This window comes from Numida meleagris, chromosome 5 (assembly GCF_002078875.1).
Source record: "Numida meleagris isolate 19003 breed g44 Domestic line chromosome 5, NumMel1.0, whole genome shotgun sequence".
NCBI lineage: Eukaryota > Metazoa > Chordata > Aves > Galliformes > Numididae > Numida > Numida meleagris.
Window position 1 is genome coordinate 40,797,001 of NC_034413.1, and position 20,529 is coordinate 40,817,529.

Genomic DNA, 20,529 nt, shown 5'->3' on the forward strand with positions numbered 1-20,529 from the left:
AAAAGGGAAGGGCCGAGATGCCTCCACCTGAGAGAGCAGTCCTGAGAAACCCTTCCAAGACACACAGGTGCCTTCAAATATTTGTGAGAAAGAAATACCTTGCCTAAGCCAAGCAGGTAAGATTTCATCTCAATTCTATATGGAGTCCACACACTGGAAGGACAGGAGAGCAACCAGAGCAGACCTATGGGGATCCTAACAGTGGCAAGTGTGGTCAGCACACACATAACATTGGGATGGTTCTGTTAATCCAGTGCACAGCACTACGGGTCAAAACCCCAGGGTGATTTAAGGGCAAATACATTAGTTTCAGTGGATTCCTCCCTTTGCACTTGTGTGTGGTGTATCACCAAGCAGTGGTTTTGTGTTGCTATGGTTCAGCATGGCTGCTGTGAGCACCTCATGCTGTCCCAGGAAGTAGCAATGTTGTATCATCCACATTTTTTAAAACTGCAGAGTTTTTATTTTTCTAATTAATTTATCTTAAAAGATTAAATACTAACCATTCTCTCTAGGAATGAGACCCTTCTGAAAGAAGGGTGGACACTCAAGGTTGTTTGCTTTGCAAGGAGGGAGGATAGGAGCGATGAAGGGGAAGAGTTGGAGAAGGCAGCTAGGGCACAGCTCAGGAAAAAGCACTATTGCACTCCCCTATATTTCTCACTAGAACTGTAGACAAGGTAATTTAAACCGCCTTGCTACAAAGCAAGAGATTTAAAATTTAACATCCGATTATATTATGCTGTTTTTGTGCTTTGTGGCATTAGCTTGCTGTAGACTTGACAAGAATTAATAAGAAATATCTCCTGTAAGAAGAGGCCAGTATATTTGTGTGATTCTTTCAGCTATCAAGACACTGAAATGTATATGCGCTACTTTGTTCTACCACTTTAAACTGTAGATATAACATCAGTTTGGTATGAACACTGATATGTGAATGGCAGCTTAATCTCACACTGAAACTCTGTGGCAGGCTCAGTAGCAGACTGTACAATTGCAAGTGATGGCATAGAAAGAAGGGGCAAGAATAATGCTATCTAAACCCTAACTAGGACAAGAATCTGCATTTCAGCTGTTTCTATTTATTACTTTGGCTGTATCACTCATCTAATTCAATTGCTGTCCCTCTCTTTAATAAAGTATATCACACAGCTATAATTTTAAACAATTACATGGGAGACGTATTTATAGAAACATAACTGAGGCAGGAGCCTGGAATGTTTCATAACAGCCTTTCAAAATGATTGCCTGGTGAAGTGCTGACCACAGTGCAGTCGATTTAGTTTCTGTCACATGCAGATGGCTCTTTGTGTGGTTTTCTTTGCTGTAACAGCAATCTATGTCAAGGTGACACTGAACCAAATTACAGCAAGAATTAGCAAACAAAAACCCTTACTAGTGTATTATTAGACTCTTTCATTTGGGAGGATTGTTGATTTTGGCTGTATTGATGGCCCTGGGGAAAATTCAACATGTTTTTTTTCTCAAAGTGTTTCACATCTAAAATTAATATTGCCAGAGATTATCGAATTATCTGGATTCATCTACTGTTTCCATCTGTTAATAAAAAGTGCAACCACATGCTTTTCTTCTTGATGATTGACGTGTTGTTTACCTTGAAAATTTTCTATTTGCAAGAGTCTTTGTGTTAGAAACCTGAGACTTTGAAAATCAACTGTCGTAAAATCTGTATTAAAAGATTGCTCAGTAGATGTAACGTTGCTTAGATATCTCCGCTTGCATGCAAACTGATTTTTGAACATTGTTAAGGAGGTTTTCTCAGAACCTAGCGGGAGATCAGTACCCAAATTCCACAGAAATTCAGTAGAAAATATCAGCTGACGCAACTTGCTATTAGTTTAGATAGTAGCAGTGGTGAGACAGAAGGGCAATTCAGAGGATGACCAAGAAGGAACAGAGCTTCTAGATACTTTACGCCACTTGAACTCCATCAGTCCTGAGCTGAGCCCTGGGTTTAACTTCACTAACTCAAAGACTCCATTGTGCTCAGTCTTTTCCTTCAGCACCCTGTGCAGCAGATTTAACCCCATCTCATTTATTTCTGGCTGCAGATGCACATCCCATGCCAAGTTCTCTGATGAAATCTTTGCAATTAAGCTTTTTGACCATCTTACTATGCCTGAATAGAGGGAATTGTCCTTGGACTTGTATAAAAGATTTAAATGTAGCTTTGTAGCATTTGGTAACTGTAGCCTCCCATGAAACTGCTGGAGGGGATGCAAGCTCTTGTGCATACAATGCATGCTTCCTCATTGGAAAAAAAAAAAAAAAGATTCTTATGGAAAGAATACAATAAATATAATAACTGTGGTCTTGAGTTGAAAGGAGATGCAATGGTAAGTGCTGTAATTAAAATAAGCAAATAAATGTTAAATAAGAGATAAAAATAGTTAAAATAGTTATTCCAAAAATCTTTTTTGTTTCCATTTTTCTACAAAGCTATGTGGTGTGTTTTGCTGTCTTATGGATTAATGTTGTTTAACTAAACCAGGAATTCTGCATAATTGCGTATTCAAATATGTCAGAAAAAAATATGCAACAGTGAAATCCTCTTTGGACTGTATAAATTAAATTCTGTTGACTCATAACATTTCTATTGAACCTTTTTCTTAGCAAAAGTGCAGAAAGTTCACATGAGGAATAAATTCTAGAAAAACTCTATAGCAATTGTATAGTTTATTATAGATATCTGCAGACAATAATAGCCATCTTATATAATGCTTAGTCATCATCTAGACCACCATTTAGAGATTAAATGCTTGAAAATGTTTCAGAATGTTTTCTATAGCTGTAAAGAAAATTATCGGTTTCTTAGTTCCTCTTTTCTGATTCTCTTGTTTCACGGAATCACAGAACCGTGGGGGTTGGAAGGGACCTCTGCGGATCATCGAGTCCAGCCACTCTGCTAAAGCAGGTTCCCTATGGTATGTTGCACAAGAAAGCATCCAAGTGTGTTGTGAATATATCCAGAGAAGGGTACTCCACAATCTCTCTGGGCAGCCTGTTCCAGTGCTCTATCACCCTCATAGTAATGAAATTTTTCCTCACATTCTGATGGAACTTCCTGTGTTCCCATTTGTGCTCACTGCCCTTTTTCCTATCACTGGGCACCACCAAAAAGAGTCTGGCCTGATCCACCTGCCCTTTAGAGTATATGTAACTGTTGATAAGATTCCTTTCCCAGTCCTTTATTCTCCAGGCCAAACAGCCCCAGTATGGGAGATGCTCCAGGCACTTAATCATCTCTGTGGCCCTCCGCTGAACTCTCCTCAGTAGTTCTCTGTCTTTCTTGAACTGAAGAACCGAGAACTGGAAACAATACAATTATCTCTGAAATTCTGTTCATGAAAATCATTAAGCTAAGTCGTTATGAAAGCAATGATCATCCTCCAAAAATGGGTCATTCTTGATCAGTAAATGAATAGAGCCCCAAAAGAACATTTTTGTTCTTCTTCTACAACTGTACTTTTTTAGAGATGTGTCCAGAGTGTGTTGGTATTGGGTGTGTGCATGTTGTGCAAGAATTAAGCGATGATGTTCAATTACAAATGCAACATCGACAAACTCTAGAACATAAACTTGCTCAGACTGCTAGGCTCAACATGAGTATTGATAATAAGAATAAAAATATCCTGTAGGAAAACAGTAGAATTGCACTGTAGACTTAAATTTCTGGAAATGTAGCAGATAGCCTGAACGGTTTTGAGACAGGCTTGTATGTGTTCCATGGGCCAGTGAGAAAGAGTGCTATCAGAAGTTGGCTTTATTTTTATTTCTGGTTCAGAGCCCCTCGGAGTAGTTTTCAGGTCATCTAATTTCAGGAAGAAGAGGGAAGGTATGAAATGCAGTCAGAGAACTCTGAATATTACATGGAAAGAGGGTGCTGAAAATCTGTTAAAAGCGGGGACTGGGAACCAGGCCAAAATTTTTTTGGAGATTATTGCAGGATGAGAACAAGCCCTGATAAAGTAACAAAAGGCTGGCCAGTCAGTCAAGCTCAGGTGGAAAGTGTAGAAAGCAGATTATCTTCTCACATTCTGGAGATGTAAGTGCCAGAAGAGTGTTCAGCGCATTGGTCCATAGGATGACAAGAGCAGTTAGTGTAGGAAAGATGACAGGATCCCAAGTGAAGCAAGACTTTGAGATCTGTCTGTACCCTTGTTTAAAGCAAACATACCAAAAAGAAAAAAGGAGAAAAAAAAATTCAAAAAATAACCTTCACGACAATTATGAAAATTTCAAGTTAAACATAAATATATCATAGAATCATAGAATCATCAAAGTTGGAAAAAACCTCCAAGATCATCCAGTCCAACTGTCCACCTACCACCAGTATTTCCCCACTGAACCATGTCCCTTACTACCACATCTAAATATTGAGATATTTGATGCCTGATGAAGCACTGTTCCAGGTTGATGGCAAAAATGCACTGATGTAAAGAGTGAGAAACCACACACTTCAGCTGTATACAAAAAATAGAAGCCTGCCTGAACTCCAACAGAGCATGAACAGTACTTGCTGGATCTCCTGTGAAGGATAAGATCTAGTAAAGTGGACTGAATTTGTCAGAGTAGCATGGTCATTAGAGGACAATATTAGTCCTTAGCAATCCTAGATGGAATCTTTGCTATTCTAAGAAAAGTAAGTTTAAATTGACATTTAAGAGTCATTTCAAGGATTGGGATATATAATAGATGATTGATATTAGCCCCAAATAAACAACAAACATCAAGTAAATAGTTAAGGCATTTGCATGTGCCAAAGATTGTAAGAAGTCTCGAAGGAGACCATGTCAGTAACATAGAAAAAATCAGCTCCCTGGAATAAGTACAAATAAGTTTAGGCTAGGGACAAAAACAGATATTTGCCTTAATCTCAGATGGTAAGAGTAATTTGTGAATTATTTAATCAAGTCCAATTTTGCTACATGAGATATATTCTAAATGAGTGCCTGGCAACTGGCAATAGTTTAGTGAAAACCTGAGGAGTTTTTGTGTTTTTTTTCTATGGAGTGATTATGGAGTCACTGAGATCACATTCCTTGGGATCCTCAGGGACTCCAGCAAGGGAGACAGATCAGGAGAAAACACAAGAAGCTGAGTCCAGGAGCTTCTTTTAATTAACATTGCAGTCCAGCAGGAAGCAGTGGTGAGGAGTAGCTGTGCTGTATCTTGAACAATATACTTTCTTCTCCGTTCTAATTTTTGTTATTCACAAAGTGTATTGCTTTGTCTTCTAACCTCCTCTCATTGCTTCATGTCTTTTAGCGCTCTCAGTTCCCTGTCCCCTTCCCTGGGGTTACCCTTCTCCCATGTGGCCTCAATCCCACCTCCCTTCTCCCTCCTTTCCCATACTATCTTCAGTTCAGGTATTGGTCATTGCCCCAAAGCCTTCAGCTTTGAATTATGGTAGTAGCTCAGCATTCCTGGGCTTTGCCATGGTGACTTTTTAACCCCACAAACTCCTTTCAAATAGGACAGAGAAGGGGGATATACTATTTAGGCCATTGTTCTTCTTTTCTTTCTGGGAAGAAAAATTGTGCATTTACCCATAATGGTGTGTAAAGTTCTTGGATAGAGTGCAAAATCAAACAGCTTAATGATTTCTTTGGCTAAATAAGTCTTGGATCATTTTTCTGGATATGACCAGTTGATTCATTGCACATCCCTCTGTCCAAATGGAAAAGAGCTCATTCTCTGGACAGATTTGCAGCTGATTTAAATTGTCAGAGTGCTGTTTTATTCAACTGAGTTTTGAACAGGGTCTAGCTATATATCTAGAACATAATATCTCTATATCCTGTTTCCTGCTATCAACACATATCTGTGTAAATGTAAACATTTAATCACATATTTTCCAATTAGCAGACTTAGTATGATTAAGAAGGTCATCGTTAATTTTGTTGTTTTTATTCTGGTTATTTTGATAGTTCCTTATCAAAAGAGTATAACATTTTAAAAAATTAATTTAAATCTTATTTAGGAATAATATTTAAAGCTCATATACTTAATTAATACAAAGCCCTATAGAAATTCAGTTCTCAGAATTTTGTAACAAGCGGTCTCTGAAACTAGGGCGGAAAAAAAAAAAGGAATGTAATTTTATCATGTTGAAATAAACTCAATGCTCAAACAATTTGCTTAGCCAAAATCTAGATAATGTGTTACATGGGGCTGCAGGAGAGGGTGGTGCCATTAGTGTAACTGCTTGCTGGAACATCCAAACTTCAAAGTATCGTGCAGTTTCCTCTTCCTTCTCAGGGAGGTGCTGGTGCCTCAGAGAAGTACTGGACAAAATTACACTGTATATTGTCAAGAGGTCATTCTATCCCTGTAATTTATGCGTGATACCTTTCATTCCTTTTAAATACACAGCAACCCTTACTGTTCCATCAGAATAGGATCTGCTTTTCGTAACAGAGGTTTATGCATTTCCAATGCTTCTTTTCTATTTCAGTCCACAGTAGCTCCTTCACAGCTTCAAAATCAGTAGTTGATTTAATGGTAAGATGCCAGTTGCTGAGGAAGAAGGGGGTCACTAGGCTTAGGCAACCTTTTAAATGACAGAGACAGTTCTCAGTATGTATGTTCTCAATATGTATTTTTAGAGCTTGTGATTAGCTGCAGATAATTTTGTATATCCAAGAGGATGGGTTCTAAACTGTAGCAAGTGAAAACTAAAATCCTTGGAACAGCATCTCCTTGTACTTGTTGCTACAGATGATTATAGGCTGTCTTGCATCTTCAGTGAAATTTGAGCATGTTTCATGGCCATAGAAGCTAGACAGGGAGAATAAAGAATAGAAAATCCTGTTTTACTGACCGCAGCTCAGTTTTTTGTTTTGCTGCAGAATGGTCCACACAAAATAAAAGCAGTGTTTATCTTTTCAGATGCAAAACATTATCGTTATTTTGCCATGAGAGTCAATATGCCCTGGAGAGAAATGAAGCAAAAGCTGTCAGCCTGCCTTCTTTCCCATTTACCATGGGAAAGCCATTGTTAACAATCTGGTTTTTCTGCTTTCCAATCAGGGAATGAAAGCATATACCCTCACATTCATCTCTGGTGAACATAACACAGCTAAGGTCCCCTTTATAACCATGCCTGACCTATAAGAAAAGCCACAGAATAGACACACAGATTTTGTTGTACATGTCACTACCTTGCTTAAGGGTCATTACACATGCTGGCACCAGCTTCTTGGCTTTCTAGTCTCGGAGAGCTGTGGTGGCCATCTGTAAGATCTGAAATTTGCAGCTGGATTCAATCAGATACTATTGGAATGAATCTTGGAAAGAAAGTGGCTAATGCCAAGCTGTCTGTCACTGTCAATTTAGCTCAGCTTTAAACTTACAGATATAAATTTCCATGAACTGTTGGGAAACAATAATAAAATCAAACATCTTATTAAGCAATGCATGTTTCATCCTAATGAATGTATCGCATATGAGATTAAGGATGAAGCATAATTAGTTACATGCCTGACAGCACAGAGATTGCCTGGGCCACACTGGCCTGTCCTTCCACTGTAACTCTTAGAAGTGTTTGCTTTTACATAAAAAGGGCGAGGTCATCAGGAGCTTGTCCAAACAAAATTGGCCAAATAAATTGAATTATAACAGTGGTGTCATGCAGATAGCAACTCACTGTAAACTGCCCTTATGTAAGGCCATTAGACATGAGAAAGTTTCTAATTAGTTCTGCAAGGCAGATAGGGGAAGTGTAGTCATAATCAAATGCCTTCAGACAATTCAGGCTTAAATCACTTCTTGTCTTTCTGGAAAAAAAGATGAGATATAGATAATAAGTTTTATAAGTAATCTTGCTCAAGACCAATGAAATAGGAAGCTGTTAAATATTTGCAAGAATGTAGCCAATCCTAAATCATTCAATACTAATGACGCTTTTATCTATTGACTTCATAGCCTTACATTTAGACATAACAAGGTTTTGTGGCTTCCTGATGTCTTTCTTATGGTTAAAGCAGAAAGAATCAATTCTAATTTAAAACTATAATGTAGTAAATGTCATCAAAACAAAAAAAAATGAATAGGATGGATTTGCTTAATATAAAAACTGGTGTACCTTTTAAGTTGCAAACCCTACTTCAAATAGAGGAAAAAACTGAAGATTAACACACATTTACTTTTAATGGGTGCTTATATAAAATAGCATAGTTTTTAAGAGCTCTTACTATCAAAACTGAATTAGCATGCTTCAACTATAGTGATGTTGCATATAATTCAGAAATGTATCATTATATTTATTTTTCCCATTACTGAAGCATCCTATACTCATTTTGTAACCGTCACAAAACACTTCCTTTGTTAATGTTGCAATTTCAAACAAAGCCAAAAGTCAAAAAAAAAAAAAAATGTTGCTGTTCTAGGAGCAACTTCAGCTTGTACTGCCCTCTGCCTTGTTGTTCATCTTGTTTCAAAATGTGCAGGTTGAGGTACAGTTCTGACTTTTTCTGTTGTTTCATTTTATAGCAAAGTTCAAATGAAAAAGGATTTTAAAACCATTTTGATATATATATGTGATCACTCCTTAAGTATGTTGTCAGTGGAAATTGTTTCTAACAGAAACCAAACCTGGCATTAGCAACAGTAAAATTTGCAGTACAGGCTCTGAGTCTGACAAATGCAACAAAGAAATGTTTTGTTATTCTCCAGGTTCCTTATGACAGCCTTCATATCTCTGGAGCTCTGGTTTTAACAAGCAGTCGGACGACCCTTCCCAACACACCTGTGACATGTGCAAGGTCTGATCTTCAGTTTAATGAAGGAGTTTACTGGGGCTTTAATATATTCTGTTAGCTCATGCAAAAGGTCAGTAGATCACAGATATCAGGTGTAGATGACACATAAAAGTAGCTTTAATATCTCAAAGCTGATGGAAGAAGGTAGTTGGGTTGTCTGCACATTTGCCCCAACAGCACAGTTTTAAATAAGCCTGCCTGGTTTGTAAATAATGGAAAGCACTCATTACTCAAGATACCATCAGCTGCACCATGCAGTGAAAGCTGGTGAAGAAAAGACATACATAGCTCTGATTAGCATTTCTTCTCCACACATGACAAAATGAAGCCTCACCAGGCACAGAGCTGGCCTTTCTGTTTGTAGTCCAGGGGTGAACATTTAGGTACTGCTTGTGTTAAATTAACGCTAGCAGGAAAGACAGTTATCTTGTGTAGCTGTACTTATGCATTTAAAACCATGCATCAACTAAAACAAAAATACACTTCTCTTGTGGATCAGGGAAGATTTTTGTTTGGATCTCAGTATCAACACTTAGGATGGCATTTCTCAGCAGTTACTACATAACTGAGATAAATATCATGTAAAATGAGTTTGTTGAAGGCTGAGACATATGAGCACATTTTATTTGTTTCTGTTGTAAGACTTTTCAGGAGCAACATCACCACAAATGAGCATGGCACATATCTTCTGTCCATCTTTCCTGGGGTCTCCTTACTGATGACAGAGCAGAAGTAACAGAATGAGAACAGAGGAAACTTCAGCAGCTTGCTGTCATGATAATATTGACTGGGTGACTGTCTGAGAGTACTGAAAACTAAGAACTTAGAGAAGTCTTGGAAAGACTTGGAAAAGACAGTATTTGTGTTACTATAGCATTCTGTGCCATAACATTTGTACTGGAAACCCCTGTAGTATGTCTGGATTTTGAACTAAGGTCTTCCATGCTTTGGCAGAAAGATATGCCTTGTGGCCATAAAGCTAGCGCAGTTTATTTTCTAGGCTACATGGCACTATGAGTGTGTGATGGAGCTGGAATCCTGTCACACAGATGAAGGATGAAAGCAGTGCAGCTGAGGAGTGACTCCAGGAAAGACAGGCTAAGGATCAAGCTGGAGGAGAGAAAAGTCTGCAGGCATCCTGAGGCAGGATGCAGACAGAGAATCTTCTATTTCAAAGCACTGGAAGACATGAAAGAGACAGAGAGCAGAATGTGGACTCTCAGATGGTCCCAACAGGTGCAATGAAGTTTGCATGGGTGAGGAGCAGCAGCAACTTGCCATATTTGTTGGTAAGTCAGTACCTATCTTCAATATCAGAAATAAAGCACACATCTTCAGCTCACAAAGCTAAATGCCACTTGGCAGTGTATTGCATTTATGATTAGTTATGTTTCAAATGAAGACCAGGCAGCTTTGAGAGGATAGTCACTAGCTCTCATCTGGCAGAAGCGAAGGAAGAAATCCATTTTCAAATTCGTAGTATTCAATGAATGTGAATACTTGTACTGCAGATTGCTTGTTGCAGCATCTCTCTGTTGATGGAAAGCCTAAATAGCTTATTGACACTGTTCCAGACACAAAGAAGATCTAGAAAGTCTCCAGAAAATTTATAATGTGTCTAAAGAATGCTAGCCACAAATACATTCAATTATTTCCACAGGTACTCAAGACTATCATCTATCAAAAATAGGCAGATAAGAGTATTAGAAATTGTGTGCTTAAAATTTGTAGTCCTATAGCTACGGTATTTTTTTTCAGGAAAACAGTCAAGAAGAGTTTGTGACAAGCATCCTTCATTTTGTTTCTTGGCCAGTTTTGTTGTGTTATTTATTTTCTCTATTTTCCCTTCAACTATACTTCTTTCTGGAAAATACTCACGGGACATATGTTTTGAATACTTCTAATTAACCTTAGCTGACATGGCCATCTGTAGAACTTACACAGACTTGCAAGTTTATAGACCTAGTGTACTTGTTTCAAAAGACACACGTATCATTCCCAGTCTGTAATTCAAAAAGCTGTTTAAGTTCTGTAGTGCTTTACTGACAGCCTGGCTTTGTGTCTTATTCTTTAATCAAGTTTTGTTTGAAGGCTGATTTCCTTTCCTATGTTTTGTTTTTCTCATTTCATAAGCCGAAATAGCTGTTCAGCTCATTTTATTTCCTATCTCGGTTAATAGAAATGTTTTCAAACATATATGTTCCTATTTGTGAAATATATCAGGGTTTATTGTCTTCCATGTTGTGAACAGTTCTCACTTACAGCTTTGTCTGCTGCTCAGTCCAAATCTGTATTACTGGCACAATTTGCCTCAACATCATTTGGAGGATCGAGGCAAACATTGTTGGCTGAGGGATCATCTGGAATTGCATTCTCTGAGTTGGAGGTTTTTCCATCAAGGACCAGAATAAGTCAAAGGACTACTCACTTGCACGCATACTGCTCAACTGGAGCAAAGGATTTCAAAATGTCTGTTTCTCTTTTCTAAGTCAAACCTCTGTAACCAAAAAGGAACTGGGGTTTGGATCCTTGTGCTGAACTTAGTGGTTCCACCACCCTCAACCTGTAGCTTTAATTACAATTTAATTAATTTTATTAAACTACATTAGGAGTTTGAGGAAAAGATTTTTCCAGGCTACTTCTAGGTTTGATAAAAAAAAAAAAAAGATTGATAAAAGGAAGTGTTTTTAGATGAAGCTAAATACATTCACAATAGCAATTATTACTATCAACAACAACTTGGTAAAAACTGTGGTGCCTATTTTGTGACAGACTTCATTATATAACAAAGCTGTGATTTCCTGCTTCGGCATCCAACAGTGCTTGAATACATTAACAGTTTGTACCGAGTGCAGACCATTTAGTTCCAGATCTTTGGGATTTTTATAAAAAAATGGCAAATGAATTAAATCTAAAACACTTTTTATGGCCACTAAGCCTTCTTATGAGTAGATATGCATAAACATCCAAGAAGTTTCTCTTGATGGAGGTCTTCCCTAAGCATTTCAGCCTTGTGGAAGAGGCTCAGCTTCTTTGGAAAATGGGCAAGCATTTCAACAAATAAACCCCATATTTCTCCTTGGTGCATAGAAGACCAGACCTGGCAATGGAAATACAGTTCTTTGCTAAATGGGGTTTCCAGCACCAAAGGCATCTTCCTGATAGGCAGAAAGTCCTCCTCATCACCAGAGTCCTGCATATATTGCAGCTACCACTAACATGTCGCTAAGAGCCACAGTTTGCTTCAGATAGCCTTCTAGCAAATGCTATTATTGAAAGCTCAGGATATGTATGGATCCGTTTTAATAGAAAATCCCAAAGCACAGAGAATCTCATCCTTTTCTTCTCAATCTGTGCTCATATTTATTCTTTACTCATTTCACATTTTAAGGAAATGCATTAAATGTGATAGCAATAGAATATTATTGTTTAAATGTATTCTACAGTAAGCTGAATAATTCAATTTTATTCTTTTTCTTAAAAACCCTGCCACCTGGGACATAATTATTATTGTTTACAAAATCTATGTAACTCAGTGCAGTGTGAGCTAATTAGATCCTTCTTTTTTTTAAATCCTGTGCTGGAGCTGAGAGGAGTTTTGGCTCCTTACTCAAGCCTCTAAATCAGGATCTCCTTTAGCCAACCTTGCTTATGTATATGGGATTTTGCTAGTGATGAAAAAATCTGCATCTTCTAGTCATGAAAAAATGCACATGTTCCTGTTCTGCTTGTTGTTTTGTTAAAAGGAAAAACAAAGAAAACTGAACACCAAACTATAAAGATATAAAATGGATAATCTTGTCATTGCTTCTGTCACATGGTAGAGTGAGATATCAGGATTTGTTTGATTTTGGTCATGAAAAATAATGTTTCGCTAATCCTCTGCATTAATTGTGATTAACTCACACAACAAAACACTGATGAATACAAACGTGCTTAAGGGCCACTCCACACACAAGCTTTTCCACTCAGAGATTCAACAGGCAAATGAGATGCTGGCTGATGGGTTTGTACAGTGCACTTCTGAGCCCTGCTCAAACACCACAGTGAGGTCATTTTTTCCTCCCTTATTTCAGACTGAATTCAATCACAGATCGGCAGCAAAATCAAAAAAGAAAAAGAAAAAAAAGAAAAAAAAGAACTTTAAAAGAGAAAGAGGTATCTATTTGCCATGGAAGATGGGTCTGTGGACCCATCTGTGGCCTGTGATGACCCAGCTTTCAGGACATCTTCCATGGCTTATCTCTAGTCCAAAGCTTTTAGGAAAGAAGGAGATCTGGAAAGGCACTGTTTTTATAACCAGAATTACAAGCTGACCCAAGGGATTTTTCTTTCCTGGAACTGGCGAACATGGGCTTAGCTGACTGCATCAGTGAGCATAGTGTGAATGCTGAATATGTAATAAATAATGTGTAATAAAATAATCTACTTCCCCTGATAATTTCTACCAACACAAGTGAATAATTATACAAGAAAAGAACAATAGCTGGCATATTTATAGGAAAGTTTGCTTATGCTGCTTCTAACTCTCTGTTGCATGTGACAGTTATTGCACTTTGGGGATTACAAGTTTAAAAAAAAAGTTATAAAAGCTTGCTTCCTTCAAGGTGCACACTGGAGGCTCCATGTAGATGTTGACTTTGGCCAGCATGAGAAATGGTGCATGGACCCCAGGTAGTGCTAGATGTCTGCCCAGGTTGCCACAGAGATGGTGTGGGTTTATTTACTTTATCACTTAATTGGGGACCTGAATTTTCTGGCTTTCAGCAGTGCACATTTAAGTTCTCTGTGCTTGTGGATCCTCTTTCACCTATGAAACGTGTGCATGATTTTCTGCTTGAACCAATGCTTTTAAAGGCCAGTTTAGCCTCATGTGCCATCTCTCCCACCTCTGAGGTCCTATGGCATGGGTTGATAACAAGACTGATCCTGAGTTTATTATATATGCTACTTTTCAGTTATGATCATAGGGTACTGATTTGCTGCTGGCAACATTTAACAACAGTTTCAAATCCCATTCCAGAGCCTCTTTGGTAAAGCGATGTTACATCTGAGCTCTTCAACATCATGCAAGACAAAGCTATTTCTTGAAAATGTAATCCAGTATTCATGTGGGCGATGTTTTGCTCAGAGACTTGGATAGGGCAGTGAAATTCTGCATGATCCTTGACTCTTTCACGGAAACTCTTTTCATATCAGGTGTCCAAGAAGATTACCATGGACCAACCCATAGCTGCCTCATTGTATGACTGAACTGATCTTGGATCTGGGAATTTGGTTCCCCAAGATGAGATATTCACCTGGAAGACCTGGAAGACCAGTTTCGTCATCCTGAGCTTCTATATTTAACTCAGCCAACATAACTTCATGCAGGTGGGTGTAAAAGCATCCAGAAAACAGTTCTATGCCAGGAGCAATGGACAAGTTATCCACTGGACACAAAGATAGACCTATGGGCAGATGGCAGAGAAGTGCTTGGGGTGGGAGTCTTTTCCTCTAATTTCCACTAATTTCAACTAATCAGAGGTGATGGATAGTGTGCGTTGTGCCAGTTACTGATCGGTTTTGGATTTTCTGTTTGGCAACGTGCTGCCTACTGCTCCATTCATGTGCTCCATTCTGACACAATTTACTCTCAGCACTGCTAGAGGTGAAACCTCCAAGGCTGCATTCAGGGGTATGATCACTCACTGTGGGAGCACCCATCCCAGCTACTGGTGGTTGCTTCAACAAGTTCATTTTGCTATAGATATATAGCACATAGATAGAACATACTGCTTCATTCTGCTCCCTGCTGTAGATCTGTAGTGGTGCTATCTGCATCATGCTGTAATGGGTAGTGCTGTAATCAGTGGCATACCTAACTGTCTGTTTCTAGAGCATTTGAGTGCATTTGGTTAAATCATTCACAGTTTCCTCTCTAAAGTTTCATTGCAATTTTAATTTCTGCAGACATCCTCCAGTTGCTAATGAACATGAATTTAATTAAGATATAATTCTTTGCTAATAAGGGTGAGTCAGTCTGATGCATAAGCTAATAGTGCCAGGGCTACTCATTGTTTACAGCTCAGTGCTGTAAATTCTGTGGAATGTGCATGCATTAAGGAGTTAACAGCTTCAGTCTGTGAGCTCTGGCTTACATGAGAACTGTTTTTCCTCTATGAAGTTCTGACAGAAATGGGAACACTTGTGCAGTCATTTGCTCTTCTACCACAGTAAAATGTTGTTTCACAGTTTCCTACCAGTAGACAATTGTGATCTCCAATCTGTAATTTCCTTCCAGAATTAACAGATATTAGAGATCTTCTCCCTCTCCTCTGTCATCTGTGTTAACGCTAGCCTTCAGTTTTACTTTTTATGGACAATTTTATTTATCTTTGTGAAATAAATAATTATTCTTGGACAATCAGAGCAGCTCATCAGATAAGGCCCTTTGGCCTTCACATACATGTGCTTCCCAATCCTTTCTGGCTAGGCCAAGCACTTCTTGGTTTGTGCTGATCTGAGCTTCTGACAGCATGATAGCCCTCTGCACAGGAAAAGGAACATTTGATCTGTTTTATTGTGACTGTTTTCATTTACTTGTCTTCATTTTGGCAGGCTTTATAGGAAACAGCAAGTTGGCAAAGAAACACTTAACTCTGCCTAATAAGTTGCGATGCATCTATATCTTGAAGAATATAAATACTAAAATATATTAATTCTACATGATTACATGGCAAATCATATAGATACACAGCAAGATACTAAGTTCCCTACAGTTTGTGGTGTAAAAGAAAATAAACTTTGGCAGCCAAGGCATAGTCAACCAAAACCATCCAACAGGATATAAACAGGCAATGCAGAGATTTGTTCTAGTTTGGTTTGGTGTGGTTTGGTTTGGTTTGGTTTGGTTTGGTTTGGTTTTTTTGGATACAAGACCATGCACGTGGTTTAGTACCTTCACAAGCTATAAATAGCACAGAAGCTTCCAATTCATTAGGACATTTTAGTCACGCAAACAAAGGAAAAAATACTTTTCAGTCTGGATTGCTTTTAGTGAGCAAATTACTCCTGAGAGGCTCAACAACTTAATCCCAGCAGCCCGGGAGCTCTCGGTTTTGACTAGTAGAGATGTGACCCTACAGTAAAAGGCAAGATGGCCGTTTCACAGACCCATGGACTAGGTCAATGCAGGTCCAAAAAGATAACCTATAGGAGGTTATGTACAGTGGCTGCTGTAGGGATATTGGAGAGAGATGCTGAGGTGCCAGTAATCAGAATGCTTTTGATCAGGGTAAGTCCTAATATAAGTAAATGGGTGATGAGGGAAAAGCTTAGAAGGGAGAAAGAAATAATGAGAAAGGTGGAGAGTAAAAAAGTGAGCAATAAGGAGAAAAGAAAGGAGGCTTTTTTTATGTTCTGCCAAGACACTTTATTTTTAAAACACTAATTCAAAAGAGTAGTACATGCTTAAAAAAATAAAAAGAAAAATAATTACTGAATTAACTACTATTTTAAATGCAATATAAATGGTACTTAAAATACATTTCACATCTGCTGCCCACCTTCTCAAAATGTCTTTCAGTGTATTAACCAGGCTATCTCCATCAAAGGACCATCAAGTAGAATTCCATATCCCCAAGGAATTCTTGTGTGAACCTTTCAGAGAGAATTAGCTTGGTTAATTATATAAAAACATCTAGATATTACATAAATCACTTCACCTTCTGAATTAAGAAAAAAAATTTTGAAGACATATATTGTGAATTAATTTAATTCACTAAAATGGTTCATGGCTAAAGTGTATTTCCCAGCACTGCTTAAAAACAAAGTCAAGGAGCACTTATTTTTTAGCTGAATTAATTACTAGCTGTGGATATTCCTTGAATGATGTGGCACAGACTTGTTGTCATTCCTGGTACAAAGGTTTTGGAATTATGTGTAGAAAGATCATACATTCAGATATTCATTTCATTATCATAGAAATCAAGAATGATGCACTTTTTCCCCTAGATCTTAATTTATTTCCTCATACTAAAATTTCTCATGAAGGATCAAGTTATCCTTGCTTTTTGAAATACATATTTCAAGAACTGCTATAGTCAAGAGCTGCAAGGTCTGGGACTGTCATTCTCTTCTCTGACACATACATACAAATTAAACTGGCAGAAAGAAGGAAAGAAGAAAAATGAGTACACACTTCCTACTTATGTATGCTTGGTTGCTTCCCTCTCTGCAAAAAGAGAAATATGAGAACATTGCTCCACATATCTCTATTGGTAATTCATAGGCACTCTCCTCATTGGAAGAAGTGTATGAGAAAAGAAGATACTATATCTACCAATTTAGAAAGAAATATTTTATTCTGAAGGACTTTCTGGAATTGCCTGAGTGGTAGAATAGTGAATGTTTTCAATAATAAACTGTTTTCAGCTTTAGCCTGTGAGACAGAAATGACAAATTTGGTCATATGATTAAATTCTTGAAGCACATACTGCGCATCTCATACAATTTGATCAGTGCAGTATCCAGATAGCCAGCAAAACAGCACAACTTTGAAAACTAGAATTATGGCTGGTCCTTGCCTGCTAGTTCAACCTGCACATTTACCTTAAGGAACATTTTATGTATAGCCCAGCACCAAGAAACATATCTCACAGAAAACTTGCAAGCTCCCATATTTTTGCCTGCATATGCTCTGCTGAAGTGGAAATCTGATTCTAAAGAATCATTCCTTTAACTTAAACAATAAAAGCGGTGTCTTCCAATGTTTAAGAGAAAATTAACAGTCATACCTGCATATTTCTCAGTCTTTATTGTAAGAAGAACTTGAATTTAACAATTAATTGTGTTTAATCAATGTGAACCGTAGACAATCAGACATATACTTTATAAATGAAACATGCTGTTCAGTTGTTAAGCCTGTCCTTTGCTAAACAACAGGAAATGAGTTGAGGATGGCCACAGGGCAGGAAAGGTGACCTGTGTCCCTCCAACTACATCAGGGGAGGTTTGCCTGGAGTGCACCCTGCTGCATGGGCAGCCGTGATGTGCTTCTGCACTTGCAGTGAAGAGAGGTCATTTTCTGATGTTCTGCAGCTGTGCTTGTAACATGCACTCTTACCTCCTACACTTTGGAATATCTCAAAAACCCAAGCAATACACCTGTCTTCTCCCCAGTGTTAAAACATTGCTTAGACTACCTGACAAGATAGATGAGCATGAAGCACTGCTGTGGAGCCTCAACTAACCCAAGCTAACGAGGTGGAGTGCTATTAGAAAATCCTGGCACATCTTGAGTGAGGCAGATCCTAACAGGGATCAGGAGTGTAATTCTTCTTCTTTTCAGTTTTAAAGAGTGAGCAGGGCTGACACTTCCTGGAAACCAGAAATCCCGACAGACACTTTCAATTCCAACTCATCTTTATCTTATTAAATAACTAAGGCAATCCAACCATATCAGCATGAGAAAAGCTCAGTACGTGCAAAATAACTCATTGTTCTGCAAGTGGGACCTTGTTTTGGACTTAACGGTGTCTTTCTCTCCAACAGTCTACAGAGGACATGAGCTCTGACATTCCCTGTCACACAGATGTGTAGCAATTCTAGAGGTTATTTGAAAAGAAAGATGTTTTCTTGAGAAAAGAAAGGAAAAACTGGTACATTTCCTGCTTTCAGAACTACTGAAAGTATTACACAACCAACGGGTCTTTCACTGGGGACTATGCTACTCAGGCACTGCCAGGCTGCTGTATGTTGGTGGTGTTCACTGCAATGGATACACTAACTTCTATCTCTTCTGTAGAAATATCAAACATTTTTCAGCCAGATAGGCTGGGTGTGCTCTGCCTGTTAAATAGGAAGGTGAGGCAGTGGTGTGCAGAGGAGCACAGTTCTGCAGTAAAAGCCAGAAAGGCTTCCTGTGGAAACAGGGCTTCAATCCCACCCCAACCCAGAGGAATGCTGAATATCATTTCTAAACGCACCGAGCATAAAGATGTTCATGCAGCACAGACACATCCAGTTCCTTAAATGCTGGGCATATTGGCACTGAGAGGGTTTTCAGAGGTCTGCATAGGCTTAGGACACAGCTCCAGCTAAACTGCAGCAGAAGGATGAAGTACAGCTTCGTCCTCAGGCAGCCAAAAGCAGAGCTCAGGCATAGCACTGCAAGTTCAGCTGTGCAGCTTTGAGCTAAGCTGGGAGGTTCAGAGTGCACTGCTGTTGGATGGAGTAGTCATGAACCTCATGCTGTGCTTCAGGTAGGCCGCATGCTTTGGCTGGGCTGTGCAACTCCTGTGCAGAGGCTTGCTGCCGATCAAAGTTACTGTTGAGTCAGGGATGCTTTTAGCTTGAGCTGCCCCTGCCAAGAACGAAAATGCACCAGATCTCTTCACTTGGATTAACTTGTTCTGTGTCACATTCTTTCTCCTTCCAAAGGTTATGCTGACATCTTGCTGATTTGTTGCATTTGCTTTCTCTTACCAGTTATGTCTGCTCTTCTTCACACAGAGAGAGCCCATGGCTTTCCTTCATTGAGACATTTACTGTTCGAAGGCTGAGATCACTTTCCCGAGCTGCATTAGATGGAAAGTACTGACTGTCTGCTTGGAGCCCCGTTCATTCTCTGCTTTTATCTAAGGACAAGTTTGAGTGATCTAATCATAAATAGACTGATTGATAGCCCTATAGCCCCTTTCTGATGATTTATACACTCTTTACCAGCATGGTCAAGAGACTTCTGCTACAGCGCATTTTTTGTGTGCCCAGACATTCATTACTTTTGATGCCACCTTTTCAAGACCTGTATTTCTTTCAGGTAGCAAGATAGCAATGCATTGGAATAGCTGATTAGGTAGGATAAATTGTAACATATTATCTCTGCAAGAATTTTATCATCACAATTCTCAGTTTTTAGAACATTGTTTCTTTAAGAGCTGAAACCAGATTTCACAATGTATTGTTTTAGTTCTACATCCAAATCACCTTCAGTCTTGCCCTTCCCTCTCCCAAACGCAACTGTAATGAATAGCGAAATTTATAGATGGATATTGAGCAAGGAGAGATATTCCTCCTGCTGCTGTCTGCTGGCCACTGACTATTCCACTGCAGCCTTCCATTCAAAACAAGAACTTTCTGCTCCTTTTTGGTTGCAAATGTGAGGCTATCAGGAGTGAAAACCTAATCATACAGTTATACTTAGTACCTATGGAGGAGCTACAGAGCAAGGAAAAAGTCCTTCTGAATTGCAGTGCAGTTCTCTGATGCTATTATGTCTACTCCTGCTATTTTTAGGACAAGAGTTATCATTACTGCACAGGGTTGAGCAATCAAAAGGCCCTGGATTTGCAGAAGCAATGTAAATGTACTAAAGCACATAAAGAAAGGTTTTTAAGATCTCTGATACAAACTAATGTATATAGATTCTTGTTAAAGCAAAAATTGCATGTCATGTTGTCACGGTATTATCTAAGGGTCTGCGTCCGTGACAAGGGGAACAGGCCCGAAAGAAAAAAAAAACGAGAAAAAAGAGGAAGGAAAGGAAAAAAAAAAATTGCCGGCGGTAAGGGCCAGCCCCCGGGCGGTCCTGTGGCTAAAGCGGCAGAGAAGCCGCGGAGCCGTCACCTGGGAAGACAAAGGGAAAGAGGGAAAAAGAAAAAAAAAAAAAGCAGCGGCACCAATCTGAGGAGGAACAACCAACTTTACTAAATATATCAAAATGAGGCTAGTAGAATTATATTAGAGAGTTTACAGGCTGAAAATC

General features: G+C 38.7%; 1 long non-coding RNA gene across 2 annotated transcripts in view; it reads left to right on the forward strand.

The window, feature by feature from the left end:
- The window catches only part of LOC110400380, a 112,786-nt gene continuing 95,212 nt past the window's right edge, over positions 2,956-20,529 (forward strand). The window contains exons 1-3 of one of the 2 annotated variants that reach the window (XR_002439779.1): positions 2,956-8,786; positions 9,426-10,072; positions 13,983-14,156. This is a non-coding gene — a long non-coding RNA (uncharacterized LOC110400380). Of the gene's footprint in view, positions 10,073-13,982; positions 14,157-20,529 lie in introns of both variants that reach the window. The other variant, XR_002439778.1, reaches the window with a different exon arrangement.